Raw genomic sequence first — 17,480 nt, forward strand, 5'->3', positions numbered from 1 at the left:
TAGAACCAGAATCAATCCATCATGTGTTATAAATCATATCAATCATATTAGATTCATAACAAATCCTTAAATTTATTGCAATCCTTCTTCATGTGTCTCGTCTTTTTACAGAAGAAACACTTGGATTCTTTCTTGATGTCAGTTTGGGGTGGAATTATTCCTTTCCATTTTTCCCTTGACTTTGACTTGCTTCTTATACTTTCCTTGTGTAGTAATAAATACATTATCATTTGTTTCCATCAACAATCTTCCTTCCTCTTGAACACACATGGTCATTAATTCATTCATTGACCATTTATCCTTATGTGTGTTGTAGGAAATTTTGAAGGGTCCATATGTTGTGGAAGAGTGCATAAAATGTAGTGCACAAGAAAGGTTTCAGACATTTCCACTTCAAGTGTCTTTAGTCGAGCCGCTATGTCCCGCATTTTCATTATGTGCTCCCGCACACCTTTCACACTGATGAGCCTTAATGAAGATAATTCCATAATTAGGGTACTGGAAAGTGCCTTATCTGAAGACTGAAACTGTTCATCAATTGCCTTCAGTAATTCTTTGACATTATTATGCTGATCGACAGAACCACGCATTCCAGCAGAGATTTTGGTCTTTATGAACATTACGCAGAGTCGATTAGATCGCTCCCATTTTTCATAAAGATCAACATCATTCGGAATGCTATTTTCAGTAATAGCTGATGGTTCGTCTTTCCGTATAGCATAATCAATATCAATCCCCCCTAATTGAAGAAGAATTATTTTTTTCCATATTTTATAATTATAGGCCTTCAGTTCGAGACTGTCTGTCACATTTCATATCAGAAAAACTCGCATGTTGCATAACTGCACAAAATATCATATGCTTAAAATTTTGAGATAATATCATGTTTTAAAAATCTAGTGATATAAAATTTTCCTGTGGGCTAAAATTTTAATTCAATAAGATTTTTCCGTAACTTTATGATAAAACTATCAAAATGTATTTTCCTTAACTCCTGTGGGTAAATTAAGAAAAATATAATTTGATATTTTAAACTAATTAGTTATATAAATATAATAAAAATCCATGTGAGGTAAAATTTATTATGTTTATATAATTAATTACAATTGATGTCCATTATGTGATCCAAATCCACTTAATGCATAATTTTTCATAATTAAAAATGTTGTGGTTATTCCTCAATTATTTAAAATTATACGGTTCACCGGACAAAATTTTGGCTTTACTTTAATACTTTATATAATAATTATTTAGTAACATAATCAACATTTTCCAAGAGTGCTCCCAGGAAAGATAGGTAGTGCTAAGACCCTTTAAATACCTAACTCCTAGTCAGAGCAACATTTCTCAGGGAGACCAGTGGCAAGTCAAGGCAATTTAAACCGATCTATGAAGAACTCCCTCAGATCATGTTTTTTTACGTCACCTTATAATTATTATTCAACTTAATTATCCACATTTATGTAAATCTTTATAAGCCAAAAATTTTAATTAAATAACATTATATTCACATTTTTATTTAATATGGACAAATACGTTCCCCATCAGTTTTTCTCTTCAATCAGAGTAGTGATAAAGTAAGGATCACATTTACGTGAAAATGTGGGCTCCTCATCAGTTTTTCTCTTTTATCAGAGTAGTGATGTGAGAACCGAAAATCTTGCAATAATGTAATTAAAATTTGGAAGGAAATTTTATTAGCATAAGATTCTTTTTATTGTATTAGAATAAGATGGTCATGTTGAAATCTTTATTGCCAAGCAAATTTCGAATTTTGGGGTAGGAAATATTACAAATTAGTATATCATACAAGATGCAAGGAAACAAGATAAAGAAAATCTCGGATATTCATATAAATCAAGGATTTATATCTCACGAATTAGGAAGAGAAATCATCAGCAATGGCAAGGATATTTGGAGTCAATATTAGGAGATTTGACATGAATTTTTGGTATGATTTTAGTGCCAAATTTAGCTTCACCCTCCTCCCCTATAAATAGTGCATCAACCCCACTCATTCAACACACATAATTTCGAAATACTAGAGCTGAAAAACTCGAAAATTCAGCAACTCTCCCTAGCCAAAATAGTGCACAAAAATCGTCCCGAAAATCGTCAAAGAAATCGAGCCGGAGCGCTACCCGGACGAGGAGCGCGAAGTGATCCAAACCAAGCCGTTCACTCCACGTTTTTTTAAGTACATCCAAACACTGTAAGTGGGCTGTTTTAAATTTGTTTTATGCACATGAAAATTTCGGTTTTGTGGTTTAAAAATACGGTCGAGTACCGTCGTTTTGTCTATACGTTTTTACGAACTTTTGGTACGTTTATGTTTGACACTGTGAGGATTCCCTGAAAATGGGTGGAATTTTAACATATGGCCCTTAACAGTGAGATATAACTGTTTTATGGCCTCGCCCCCTTAGAGGATTAAAACTTAGGGACTGACGTCAGTAAACCGTTAAAGGTGAAAAATCGCAGTGTTATTATGTTATGAAATTTACGTTACGTTTATGAAAAGCATGATGTACGTTTATGATATGTTTTGAAAATGTTATTAAATTGGTTATGTTGTGTTCAAAGTCCCCCATTTACTGAGTATTCCCAAAATACTCACCCTCCTTACAGCCCTTCCCAGATAAGTCCGAAGAACAGGTTGAGGAAGAGGAGTCCGAACAGTTCTGGGGATGGTGATTCACGAGACCAGTAGTAGTTATGTTCGAATTTATGATTTAATAATTGTAAGACGCTTCCGCATTATTTACTATTTCGTTGGATTTCGTTATTGAAAAGACAATGTTTATTTCGTGGAAATTATGATATATAAACTGGTTCGGTTTATACTGTGCTACGAAAGGCTTGTTGTTTCGATTGTGTGATTGTTAAACAACGTCGGTGTCAATCCCGAGTTTCGGAGAAGTGACATTTAAGTGGTATCAGAGCCTGCCAGGTTCATAATCCGAGTGGGAAAAAAATCGATTTAAAAAAAAAAAAAATCGGGAATTCCGGCCAAACAGTCCCTTAGGCAATCCGCCGCATTTTTCGCTGATTCCGACCGCTTCCGGTAGTATTTCTTTGATCGGAGACCAGATCTAGAACCGCCTCGACGAGACGAACAAAAGCCCTCAAACAATTTCAGATTTCGTGCTTGGGTGCAACCGGAATTTCGGATCTACGGATTTGGCGTACGAACCCTAACGCCGAATCTTATTTCGTCCAATTACTCTATCAATCCTACTCCGATTTTCAATTCCTTTTACCCAAACATTATACTATCCATGGGTAACGTTTCCCAACAATCAATTTTGAGATCGGATCAACTAATCGAAAACGCCCAATTTCAAGTGAGTTAACCGAGTTTGAGCGAGTTCCGGCCAATTAGGTAGTTTTCCGACGGATTCTGGCCGTGCCACCACCGGTTCCGTGATGCTGACCTCTTCGCCGACGCATGCCTTTCCTCCGACCATACTCCGGCGAGTCAACCCGGCGAGTCAACTCGGCCGAGTCAACGAGTCAACCCGCCAGCATGTGTCCTTCGATTTTTCGTAGGAAACTCCGAATTCGGTTCCGTCAACTGATCTGAAATCCTCTCGACATACTCTTCGAATCCATATGCCTATCTCAAAACTTTCCATTTTTCGAAATTTTCAAAAAATTTTAATTTTCAGTATCTTACTCTATCCTGATATTTTATTCTGTCTTAGTGATTTTGTTCTAGGAGTTTTATTTTACCTTTCTTTTTCCGTTGTTGCTATTTTATTCAGTACGACTTTTATTTCCTTTAGATTGGTCATGTTCTTTCTTTTAGAATTCAATAAAAATTTGTTCTATTTGGTTCATTGATTTCAATTTATTTCAGCACAACCTATTGTATGAACTTTACTCGTACAACAAATTCTTAGAACTTTCAATCTGTAGGAAATGGCCGGCAGACCCCCAATACAGAACCGCAACCCGCGTTATGCTCATATCAACCGTGAAGGCGGACAGGAGAACGAGCAAGGAAATGGACCCCCGCCGGCAGTCAACTTAAGCCAAGCTGATCTTATGGCCATAGCCACTATTGTGGCGACAACACTGCAAGGGTTGGGAAACCCGAACGCCAATCAGCCACCACCACCTCCACCACCAAATGGAATCAAGTTCCGCTATGAGTCACTCCGCAAGAATAGGTGTCCAACCTTCAGTGGAGCCGCTGGCCCCTGAAGTTAGCCAGAGTTGGCTGAAAGGTGTAGAGACTCAACATCGCCTATTGGTAGTTCCCGAGGCACTGAAAGTGGACGTGACTGTGCCGTTCCTGGAAGATAAAGCAGGAAAATGGTGGGAAGCAATCTCGCCAGCCATGACAGCTGCAGGACCAATGACTTGGCAGCGATTTCGAGAAGCCTTTCTGAAACAGTATTATCCAGCCGAGGTCAGACTGCAGAAATTGAGTGAGTTTGAAAACTTCACTCAAACTCCGGATATGTCAGTTGTAGAATACACCTCCCAGTTCAACGCCTTAGGATCTTATGCTCCGGCAATCATGGCGGACGAAGTTCTAAAATTACACCGCTTCAAAAAGGGTTTGAACAGCAGAATACAGTCGGCTTTGGCAGTCTACCAACCTGCGAACTTCTCAGACTTGATGGGCGCAGCCATCCGAGCTGAAACTGATATCCAGCGCAGAGAGAAGGAGATTAGGAACAAAAGGCCTATGAATGATCAGTCCTCTCATGGCAGTCAGTCGTTCAAGAAATCGAACCACTCCGGCGAACCACCTAAGGGGCCTTCACCCGCCACCAACTACCAAGCCATTAAGCCTTGCCCAACTTGCCACTTACGACACCTGGGAGAATGTCGTAGAGCCAGCGGCGTCTGCTTTGGATGCGGAAAACCAGGACACCGTATGGCAGACTGTCCAGCCGCCAGCAACAAAACAACTGGACCAGGTAAAGGAGACGGGTCAAGCTCAGCGGCGAATACCAATAAACCACGGGAGAACAAACCGAATGCCAGGGTGTTTGCCATGACGCAGGAGGAGGCAGATGATGCAAGCGATGTTGTGTCAGGTACCATATTTTTCAGCAAGTGCCTGCTTATGTGTTATTTGACTGTGGTGCTACACATTCTTGTATATCTAAGAGATTTGATAAGAAGTTAGGACGTAAGCCCGATAAGCTAACCTGAACCTTTCCAACTAGCCACGCCTACTAGTAGAGCCATTGAAACTGACGAAATTTACAGAGATTGAAAAATCAGTATTGGTAATTAGATTTTTAGAGCCGACCTGATACAGTTGATCATGGTCGATTTCGATATCATCTTAGGAATGGATTGGTTAGCAAGAAACAATGCGGTAGTAGATTGTAAGGGAAATGAATATCCCTACCTATTTGGAGACCAGGCCAACTCCAGTTTCGAGGACGAAACTTCTCATAAGGAGGGAGGGATGTGAGAACCGAAAATCTTGCAATAATGTAATTAAAATTTGGAAGGAAATTTTATTAGCATAAGATTCTTTTTATTGTATTAGAATAAGATGGCCATGTTGAAATCTTTATTGCCAAGCAAATTTCGAATTTTGGGGTAGGAAATATTACAAATTAGTATATCATACAAGATGCAAGGAAACAAGATAAAGAAAATCTCGGATATTCATATAAATCAAGGATTTATATCTCACGAATTAGGAAGAGAAATCATCAGCAATGGCAAGGATATTTGGAGTCAATATTAGGAGATTTGACATGAATTTTTGGTATGATTTTAGTGCCAAATTTAGCTTCACCCTCCTCCCCTATAAATAGTGCATCAACCCCACTCATTCAACACACATAATTTCGAAATACTAGAGCTGAAAAACTCGAAAATTCAGCAACTCTCCCTAGCCAAAATACTGCACAAAAATCGTCCCGAAAATCGTCAAAGAAATCGAGCCGGAGCGCTACCCGGACGAGGAGCGCGAAGTGATCCAAACCAAGCCGTTCACTCCACGTTTTTTTAAGTACATCCAAACACTGTAAGTGGGCTGTTTTAAATTTTGTTTTATGCACATGAAAATTTCGGTTTTGTGGTTTAAAAATACGGTCGAGTACCGTCGTTTTGTCTATACGTTTTTACGAACTTTTGGTACGTTTATGTTTGACACTGTGAGGATTCCCTGAAAATGGGTGGAATTCCAACATATGGCCCTTAACAGTGAGATATAACTGTTTTATGGCCTCGCCCCCTTAGAGGATTAAAACTTAGGGACTGACAGTCAGTAAACCGTTAAAGGTGAAAAATCGCAGTGTTATTATGTTATGAAATTTACGTTACGTTTATGAAAAGCATGATGTACGTTTATGATATGTTTTGAAAATGTTATTAAATTGGTTATGTTGTGTTCAAAGTCCCCCATTTACTGAGTATTCCCAAAATACTCACCCTCCTTACAACCCTTCCCAGATAAGTCCGAAGAACAGGTCGAGGAAGAGGAGTCCGAACAGTTCTGGGGATGGTGATTCACGAGACCAGTAGTAGTTATGTTCGAATTTATGATTTAATAATTGTAAGACGCTTCCGCATTATTTACTATTTCGTTGGATTTCGTTATTGTAAAGACAATGTTTATTTCGTGAAAATTATGATATATAAACTGGTTCGATTTATACTGTGCTACGAAAGGCTTGTTGTTTCGATTGTATGATTGTTAAACAATGCCGGTGTCAATCCCGAGTTTCGGGGCGTGACAAGTGATAAAGTGAGGATTATTTGTTCATTTATGAACATCTGAAATATTTTATTTTATAATTTTATATTCACATCTTACTTGATATGTTCATTTCAAATTATAAACAACTTAATATAATATAATATGAACATAATGTGAATATTGATGTACCAAATATTTTTTAATATTATTTGCATTTTAAATTTCAAGAATAAATGCAAACATAATATTAAATCTGCATATACATATCAAACACTTATCCATATATTTGACATTATATCTAACATGCAAAAATAATTTCTAAACATGTATTAGAAATTACGTCGAACTTGGAATTATTTTAATGTGTACAAATTATTTAACCAAATGCTATATGTATACCGAATTATACATATAACTTAATAACACATTAATCATTATTTATTTATTTATTATTATTATTATTTTAAAAACAATAGTAATAATAAAAAAAATTAAATTATTACCGACAATGCTTTCAATTGTCAAATTGGTGTGGGTCCTGCACTAATTTTTTTTAAAAAAATTTAATAACTACCGACAATCAGTCGAAGAGATTGACAATTGAAGACTTGCATGTGGGTCTCCTTCCAATTCAATTATTACACTACAAACTCGGCAATTGAATGCAATCTATTTCATTCAACTTTTGAATGCAATTGCCGACAATTACAATTTTTAATTCATCTTCAAGTCGTTCTTCTGCAAATTCTCCTCTCGGATGTTTTGCTCTAAAAAATTCTCATTGCATTTCCAAATTCAGAAATTTTAATTTTCAAGACTTCGAGGTGCAACCGAGAAAAAAATTATAAGGTAAGTTTCTTAATATTGTTTTATCTGATCTTCAATTTTCATGTTTCTTATGAAAATTTCCAGAAACAAATTTTTCTAAAACTTTATGATGTCGGGTTTTCAGAAAATGAAAACAAATTTCAAGGCTGAGGTGTCACGGCTCTGATACCAAATGTCAGAATTTTTCTCAAAAATCATATTTCTACGTATATATAAACATGATAAATAATATGCGAAAGCGAATCGAGTGTTACCTCTGGCATTGAAAATTTGTAAGTTCTCTGCTTTTCCTCCGATTGATGCCTTCTAAATACTCAACACACTCTATAGATGGTGTATATTTTTCTTATGAGGTGTGTGCTTAGGGACCTCAATCACCTCTATTTATAGGCATTTCTCATTCCATCAACAAGAAAAGTCGAGAGTCTGAATGTCAAAAGAAGAAGCACATGCCGTCTCAATTGTCAAAAATTTGAGGCTGCATGTACTGTTCGTCAAAAAAAGTAGGCTTCTTGGTCATCCCCAATTCCTACACGCTACTTCTTTTAATATGTGTCGTATTTCTTACAATGTTTTCACACATATAAGTGCTATAATAGATTTTCGAAATAACTCAAATTTTTTATAATATTTCGACAAAAACTATATAGATCACTCTGTGACCACTCCTTCATATTGCTATGAAACTGGTCACTGTGCCGACCACGAGGACTCTCTTGCAAACCACGATATGGCTCAATGAATTTGGAAGATGGTGCATTTTAGTTGCATTATAAATAATTATAGCTGATTGTTTGGCTAAATCGAAGATAACTCTTTTTTTTTTACATAGAAAATGAAAGCTCAGATGCCATCCCCACTAAGCCATAATAAGAGAAGTCACCTCCTGAAGCCAGAAAAAAAAAGATTTCTACATGGAATTTTTATAAGAGTCATGTTTTGTCCCCCTAATTCTATTTATTTGTCCCCATCTTGCTGCCTCGCCCTCCTTATTCTGTAAATCCTAGTTCCACTCCTACCAATAAAGTGTATCCTTTGACAGAGTGCTGATTTTGCACGTTGTTATACGTTACATCAACTTTGTTGCTAAGATTTTGGCAATCTCGGAAATGTAGTGCAAAATAAGTTGATAATATCACAAATCTGCACACACATTGACAATATAGATTTCTCTATCTATTTTAAGAGAGCTAATTGTAAATGCCAACTTTTGAACTTCCATGAATAATATTCAATCTAGTGTAAATTTTGTAGACAAAAAAATGATATATTCATTTGAATAATAAATTAACAATAATTGTAAAATTGTTATGTAAACTCGATTAAAGTTCACATAATCCTAAATGTTCTTGTAATGTTATTTATCACAAATTCTAATGTCATCCAATTTGTGTTTAGCAGACAAGCAAGCAGTTTTAAATAAAAATGTTCAGTTATAAGTGTTCAAGTTCATTGAAAGATATTGCCAACCAACTAACTAATTAGGGCTTTTAAATTTTTTAGTCTTTAGTCAGTTCCCTTTGTCAGTTAACCGATATCCCTACCCATAATTAGAGTTTTTTGTTGTCCTTTGTTTGCCGTAAATCGCCAAAAGCCTGTTATTGTTCTCTGCAACCCTATTTATCTTTGTTCCAAAAACAACACTAGAAAGAGGGGATTTTGTATGTATTTATGAGATTTTATGCATGTACATCTTCATTGTTTGACTATTGTTTGAATCTATAGATAACTACATCCAACCTTTAACTGAATATAATTGAATGTACGTCAACATACTTTATGATCTTGGTGTCTTGTTCTCCCCTTCATGGCAGCTAAGATACTGCTCCAAAGGCAGATGTCTTGAAGTCATTATCTGTGCTTGTTTCCGACCCGTGTCCAATTAAGTTTGTTGCATGTATTAATTCAACGACCACACCTAAATCATTTGCTAGTAGTAGTGGTGTTGAAGGTAAGCAGACAATGAAAAAAAGGGGTTTTGGACAAAAAGTCCTTTGGAAAATACATATTATGTTCATAACCCTTCCCAAAGAAACTTGCATAGAAGGACAAAGGAGTTGCCTCAGGATGACATTCATCATATGCTGATGGACAAGGCGAGGATTGAAATCCTTAGTGCTTTAACTGTGCAAATATTTCAAGAGTTTTTTTGCTATAATTGTGCATGTTTTATAACTCTGCATATTTAAGAGGTTTTGTGCTACGACTGTGCGTATTTTTTCTTCAAGTGCAATTTAACATTGTTTTGTAAACGCAATTAAGGTTCACATAATCCTAAATGTTCTTGTAATATTATTTATCACAAATTTTAATGTCTTCCAATCTGTATTTAGATGACAAGAAAGCAATACTAAATGAAAATTTCTAGTTACATGAGTCCAAATTCATCGAAGTCTATAACCAACCATGGTTACAATTTTAACTAACTAACAAGGGCTTTTAAATTTCTTAGTCTTCTTAGTCAGCTTACTCTATAAGTTTAACAATATCTCTCGCCATAATTAGAGGTTTTTGATCTTTTGGTTTTTCCAGAAATCGCCAAAAAACCAATTCTTGCTCTCTGCAACCCTATTTATCTGTGTGCTAAAAGCAACACTGGAAAGAGGCGATTTTGTATGTATTTATGTGGTTTTCTGCACGCATATCTTCATTGTTTTACTATTGTTTCAATATATAGATAACTATATTCAACCTTTAACTGGATATTATTGAATGTATGTGAACTTACTCTATGAATCTTGATGTCTTTTTTAATCCATTCGTGGCAGTTGAAATACATGCTCCAAAGGCAGATGTTTTGAATTCATTACCCTGTCTGATTCCGACCCATGTCCAACTAAGTTTGTTGCATGTAGAAGTTCAAGGACTGCACCTGCGTTATTTGTTGGTAGTAGTTGTGCAGAAGGTAAGAAATCAAATAAAAAAGATGAGGTTTGGGACAGGAGTCATTTGACGAATTCATATTATGTTAATAACACAAGAGTTCCTTCCCAAAACAACTTGTGTAGAAGGCCAAAGGATTTGCCTCAGGATGACATTCCTCTGATGCTGATGTATAAGGCGAGGACCGGAATCTTTTGTGCTTTAATTGTGCAAATTTTTCTAGAGTTTTTGTGCTATAATTGTGCATGTGCTATAACTGTGCAGATTTTAGAAGTTTTGTGCTATGATTGTGCAAATTTTCCCTTAAATGCAATTGTAACATTGTTTTGTAAACACAATTAAGGTTAACATAACCCTAAATGTTCTTTTAATATTATTTGTCACAAATTCTAATGCCATCGAATATGTATTTAGCATACAAGTAAGCAGTATTAAATGAAAATATTTAGTTATATGTGTCCAAATTCATTGAAAGCTATATCCAACCATGGTTACAATTCTAACTAACTAACAAACTAACCAGGGCATTAAAATTTTTAGTCTTTTTAGTCAAATCCCTCTATCAGTTCACCAATATCTCCTCCCATATTTAGAGTTTTTTTTTGTCCTTGTGCTTTCTAGAAATCACCAAAAACCAATTCTTGCTCTCTGCAACCCTGTTTATCTGTGTGCTAAAAAGCAACACTGGAAAGAGGCGACTTTGTAAGTATTTATGTGGTTTTCTACATGCACATCTTCATTTTTTACTACTATTTGAACCTATATGTAACATCTGACCTTTAATTGGATATTATTGATTGTATGTCAACTTTCTCTATGAATCTTGGTGACTTGTTTCTCTCCATCGTGGCAATTGAGTTACCTGCTCCAAAGGCATATGTTTAGATGTCATTCTCGGTGTTTGTTTCCTACCTATGTCCAACTAAGTGTGTTTCATGTAGTAATTCTAGGATTGCACTTCCATCATTTTCTAGTAGTATTGGTGTAGAAAGTAAGCAGGCAATGAAAAATAGGAGGTTTGGTACAAAGTGTCCTTTGGCAAATCCATATTATGTTGGTAACACATGGGTTCCTTGCCAAAGCAACGTGCGTAGAAGGCCCAAAGGAGTTGCCTCGGGATGACATTCGTCGGATTCTGATGGATAAGACGAGGACTGAAATCCTTTGTGCCTTAACTTTGCAAATTTGTTTTAGAGTTATTGTGCTATAATTGTGCTTGTGTATAACTATGTAGATTTTAGAAGTTTCGTGCTCCGATTGTACATATTTTTCATTAACTATAATAGATTTCTTTCTGTTTGAGGAGAACTAATTTACGATGTCAGGTTTGAATTTTCATGAACAAAATTTAATTTATTGTGGATTTATAAAATTTATTAAAAAAAAAAGAGAAAAACATTTTAACAACCATAAAACAACAATGTAAATAACTTAGTTTCCTAAACTCAATCATGACTTAGAAAATTCAAAATGTTATCTTAATCTTATTATTATTTCAAATCCTATTACTAATCAGGATTATAATTTAACATTTGATTAGGTTGTAAAACCCGCAAAGTTTTAAATTCTGTATTTTTAATACTCGAAATTATTGAGTAAATTTCCAAGTTTGAATGGATTGGGTCCAAGAAATTCGATACGTAAACCAGCTAAATAAATGAATTCGAAATTGATGTACATGTATCAAGATGTATATTTCAAAATAAAAGATGTACAAGATAATTCGATTATATTCATCATCTACCCGAAAGCAAGAAATAAAATCTAAATATCTGGATCACAATCTATCATGAAATTTGGAAATTTGAAGACGAAGATGATGTGTCTATCTTGATAGCCCCCAATCATCTATAAATAGGAACTTTTGTCATTCAAAAAATCACAGCACTTTAACTCTCATTTTTGAAAATAAAGAGAGGAGATTAGGCAGAGCGCTGTGGAAATTCTTTTGAAGAAGCACGAGATTTCGAGGTTGAGAGAAGATGAATTTTCGATAAATCACCTTTGCACTCCACGTTTTTTTTCCAGAATAACCGTTAATGGGTTTATGTTTTAAAATATATACATATGTGTTTCAAAATTTGATCAACATGGCATACGCCTTAAGTTTGATATATGAATTGCTTCATTTTTTTCGTTTTATTGAAAGCATGCTTGAAAAAAAGGAACTGCTATGAGACCATAAATGGATTTCCTTAGAAGACATATGTATGGTGTTGTTGACTTGTACTCAAACTTTTGTGGTTGCTCCATGTAGATCAGTTCTTCAAGGTTTCCATGCAGGAAAGCCGTTTTAACATCCATCTGTTCCAGCTCAAGATCCTCAGTGGCTACCATGGCAAGTACTACCCTTATAGACCTGTGTTTGACAACAGGAGAAAATATTTCTTGGTAGTCCATCCCTTCGATTTGAGAGTATCCTTTTGCTACTAGCCTAGTCTTTCAAGTGGTATCAGAGCCAGGTTCAAAGCTGTACAAGTCAAAGCGATGGGTACAAAGATTGAGGTGGAACGTTTTGACGGGAAAGGAGATTTTGGTTTATGGCGAAGGAGAATGTACGCCATTCTTGTTCAACAGAAAGTTGCGAAAGCCCTACTGGGTGAAAATGATCTCCCTGATACTCTTAACCGTGAGAAGAAAAATGAAATTCTTGAATTGGCGTTCAGCACCCTCACTCTGAATCTAGACGATAAAGTTCTTCGGGAAGTATCCTCCGAAAAAACAGCTGCTGAGATATGGAACAAGTTAGAATCTCTGTATATGAAAAAATCCCTTCAAGATAGAATCTATCTGAAAGGTAAGCTATTTGGGTTCAAGATGATAGAGACGAAATCTATATGTGAAAATCTTGATGAGTTCAACAAGCTCATTTTAGATTTACAAAACATTGGTACCGACGTAGAAGATGAAGATAAGGCCATTATCATTCTTAATGCCCTTCCAAAATCCTACTCAGTATTCTCTGATACAATGAAGTATGCCAGAGAGTCCCTGTCATTCGAATATATTCAAAAGGCCTTAAAGGCAAAATAATCTCAAACACACAATGAAAAGGAGTATAAAGATGTTGGAGATGGATTGTACTCTCGCAACAGAACTGAAAAGAAGGAATTTCGATCAAAACACCGAAGTAGATCGAGATCCAAGACAAAACAATTCAAGTGTTTCCTCTGTCATAAACCTGGTCATATCAGAAGAAATTGTCCAGAACTTAAAAGAAATGGTGAGAAACAACGTGATCAAGGTGAGGCAGAGGCAACACTTGAAGGATATGAAAGTGGGGATGTTCTGTGCACATCAGACCTGAGAAAGGAAAACTGTTGGATACTAGACAGTGGATGCTCTTTTCATATGAGTCCTAACAAGGACTGGTTTGAGTCTCTTAATGAGTTCAATGGGGGACAAGTCATTCTTGGTAACAATAAAACTTGTAGAGTGAGTGGCATTGGGAACATCATATTAAGACTGAGAGATGGTACTGAGAAAATTCTGGAAGAAGTACGTTATGTGCCAGAGCATAAAAGGAATCTCATTTCTCTTGGCACTCTTGATAAACAAGGATATACATTCAAAGCTGCTCAGGGAATATTAAGTGTCTCCAGAGGGTCTCTAATTCACATGAAAGGAACTCAGCAAAATGGCTTATACATTCTAGATGGAAGTACCATTGTTGGATCTTCTGCTACAATAGAAAAGGACCAAGATAATACAATGCTATGTCACTTAAGGCTTGGGCATGTCAGTGAGAAAGGCTTAATAGAATTACATAAGCAAGGACTGATAAGAAATAAACAGCTTACTCCATTAGCATTTTGTGAAGACTGTGTAAAGGGAAAATCTACCAGAGTAAAGTTTACTAAAGGATTACATACGTCAACTGCTCCCTTGCAATATGTTCACTCTGATCTTTGGGGACCTTCACGTGTTGCTTCAAATGGTGGGGCCAGATATTTTCTATCTATAATTGATGATTTCTCCCGTAGGGTATGGGTTTACACCTTAAAGAATAAGAGTGAAGCAATAGATAAGTTCAAAACTTGGTTGACTCTCACTGAAAATCATTCTGGACAGAGACTTAAGAAGCTTAGGACAGACAATGGGCTGGAGTTTTGCTCAAAAGAGTTCTTTGAATTCTGCAGGGAAAAGGGTATCTCAAGGCACCTAACAATCCCTGGCACACCACAGCAAAATGGCACTGCAGAAAGAATGAATAGAACACTCCTTGAAAGAGTGAGATGTATCATGTCCTACTCTGGGATGCCCAAGTCTTTCTGGGCTGAGGCAGTAGCTACTGCATGCTACCTAGTTAATAGAAGTCCATCAATACCATTGGGTTTTAAAACTCCCATGGAATTGTGGAAAGGGTCACCTCCTAATCTAGATGAACTAAAGGTGTTTGGATGTGCTGCCTATGCACATATAAAGCAAGGAAAACTAGATTCAAGAGTCATCAAATGTGTGTTCCTAGGCTACCCAGAAGGAGTAAAAGGCTATAGGTTGTGGTGTATAGAACCTGGAACCCAAAAGCTGCTTCTTAGCAGGGATGTGACCTTTAAAGAGGATATGTATCATTTTAAAGATAAACCACTAAACATATCAACTCCAGAAATCAGTACCAGTAGCCATGATACATCAGTCAAGGTGGAGCTTCCTAACCTTTTAAAGGAAGAGGATGAAATCATTCCAGATTCCACAGAAAGTACTACATTGAAAAACACAGACCTGGAAGATTATCAATTAGCAAGAGACAGGGAACGAAGGACCATTAAACCACCTCAGAAATATGGTCATGCAGACTTAGTCTCTTATGCTTTTTCTGTTGCCTCTCAAGTGAATGAAGATGAGCCTCAAAATGTGGAAGAAGCAATGAGCTCAAAAGAGAGGCACTCATGGTACACTGCAATGAAAGATGAAGTTGATTCTCTAATAAGAAACAAGACCTGGGATCTGGTCCCTAAGCCACAAGGACAGAGATTTGTTGGCTCTAAGTGGATCTTTAAGAAAAAAGAGGGTATACCTGGTGTTGAGAAGCCTAGATACAAGGCTAGGCTAGTAGCAAAAGGATACTCTCAAATCGAAGGGATAGACTACCAAGAAATATTTTCTCCTGTTGTCAAACACAGGTCTATAAGGGTAGTACTTGCCATGGTAGCTACTGAGGATCTTGAGCTGGAACAGATGGATGTTAAAACGGCTTTCCTGCATGGAAACCTTGAAGAACTGATATACATGGAGCAACCACAATAGTTTGAGTACAAGTCAACAACACCATATGTATGTCTTCTAAGGAAATCCATTTATGGTCTCAAGCAAGCCCCTAGGCAATGGTACAAGAAATTCGATGAGTTCATGTTGAATCACAACTTTGCAAGGAATAAGCATGATTGGTGCGTTTACCACAAGATACTTCAATGTGGGAGACAAATGCATCTTTTACTGTATGTTGATGACATGTTAATTGCATGTCATGACCTTACTGAAATACAGAAGCTGAAACATGAACAAAATGAACAATTTGAAATGAAAGACTTAGGGGCTGCCCAAAGGATACTAGGAATGGAGATAGTTAGAAACAGAACAAAGAGAGTTCTATGGCTTACTCAAACTGAATATCTGAGAAAAGTGCTTCAAAGGTTTGAGATGAGTGACTGTAAAGCAGTGCAAGGACCAATTGCAAATCACTTCAAGTTGTCAATAAACCAGTCACCAAAATCTGAACAGGACAAAGCCAATATGCAGAAGATTCCATATGCAAGTGCTGTGGGATGTTTAATGTATGCAATGGTCTGCACCAGGCCAGACCTTGCTTATGCAGTTAGCTTAGCAAGTAGGTTTATGGCTAACCCAGGGAAAGACCATTGGCAGGCAATTAAATGGATTCTCAGATATCTTAAAAGAACTCTTGAGCTTGGATTGATGTTCAGACACACCAGTGAGGTTCTGGACATTGCAACTGGCTATGTTGACTCTTACTTTGCTGGAAGTTTAGACACAAGAAGATCCTTAACAGGATACATCTTCTTGGTATATGGGATAGCAGTAAGTAGGAAAGCTATGCTACAACATGTGGTAGCCCTATCAACAACCGAAGCTGAATACATGGCTGTTACAGAAGCTGTAAAAGAAGCCCTATGGATGAAAGGATTCCTGGAAGACTTCGGATATGTTCAAAAGACAATAAGTGTTCACTGTGATAGCCAAAGTGCAGTACATTTATCCAAGCATCAAGTCTTCCATGAAAGGTCGAAACACATAGATGTACGTTTGCATTTTGTAAGGGATGTGATTGAAACAGGCTCTGTTTCAATAAGCAAGATCAGTACAAAAGATAACCCTGCAGATATGTGTACAAAGGTTATTCCAAACTCAAAGTTTCAGCATTGTTTGAATTTGATAAATTTTTCCAGCAAGGAAAAGACGTAGAAGTAGGGAACATGGAGGAGCTAATCAGTTTAAGTTGGTTGATTGTCAAGGTGGAGAATTGTGGTTTCATTGTGCCAACTCAACCATCTGAGTCAACAAATAAGTGAGTGACTTGGCAAAGATAATTACTTCAGAGCTGAGGGATCGAGATGGAATCGGTGAAGGAAGATTTCTGTTGGAACAGTTAGGATAACTGAAAAAGAAGTTATGCCCATACTATATAGAAGCAAGGAGTCTTGATTGAATCATCAGTTTTTGTGAAAAAGAAGAGATCCATTCGGTCATCTCTGATGAGAAAGCAAAGATCAGAAGAGAGTTCAGTGCATGTGTTCTGATCGAAGGAGAGTGCATGTTTGTGAGTGAATTCTGTATGATTGTTTGTTGGTTTTCTTTGTAATTCAAAACTCAGTTTGTTGATCAAATAAAGATGAGCTCCTCCCGTGGATGTAGGTCGATTGATGACCGAACCACGTAAATTGTGTCTCGAGTTAATTTCTTTATTTTGCTTATCGTGCGTTGAGTGCTTGGATTGATTGTCTCATAATTTTTGAAGTGTGATCTGTTACACGTGATTACAAGAGATTCTGTGAGCTTGGTTACATTACAAGTATTGATATGGACCCTAAAATGATAATTGTTTCATGGCATCACCTCTTAGATGATTAAAAAT

The sequence above is a fragment of the Primulina tabacum genome, chromosome 16 (assembly GCF_025594145.1).
Source record: "Primulina tabacum isolate GXHZ01 chromosome 16, ASM2559414v2, whole genome shotgun sequence".
Taxonomy (NCBI): Eukaryota; Viridiplantae; Streptophyta; class Magnoliopsida; order Lamiales; family Gesneriaceae; genus Primulina; species Primulina tabacum.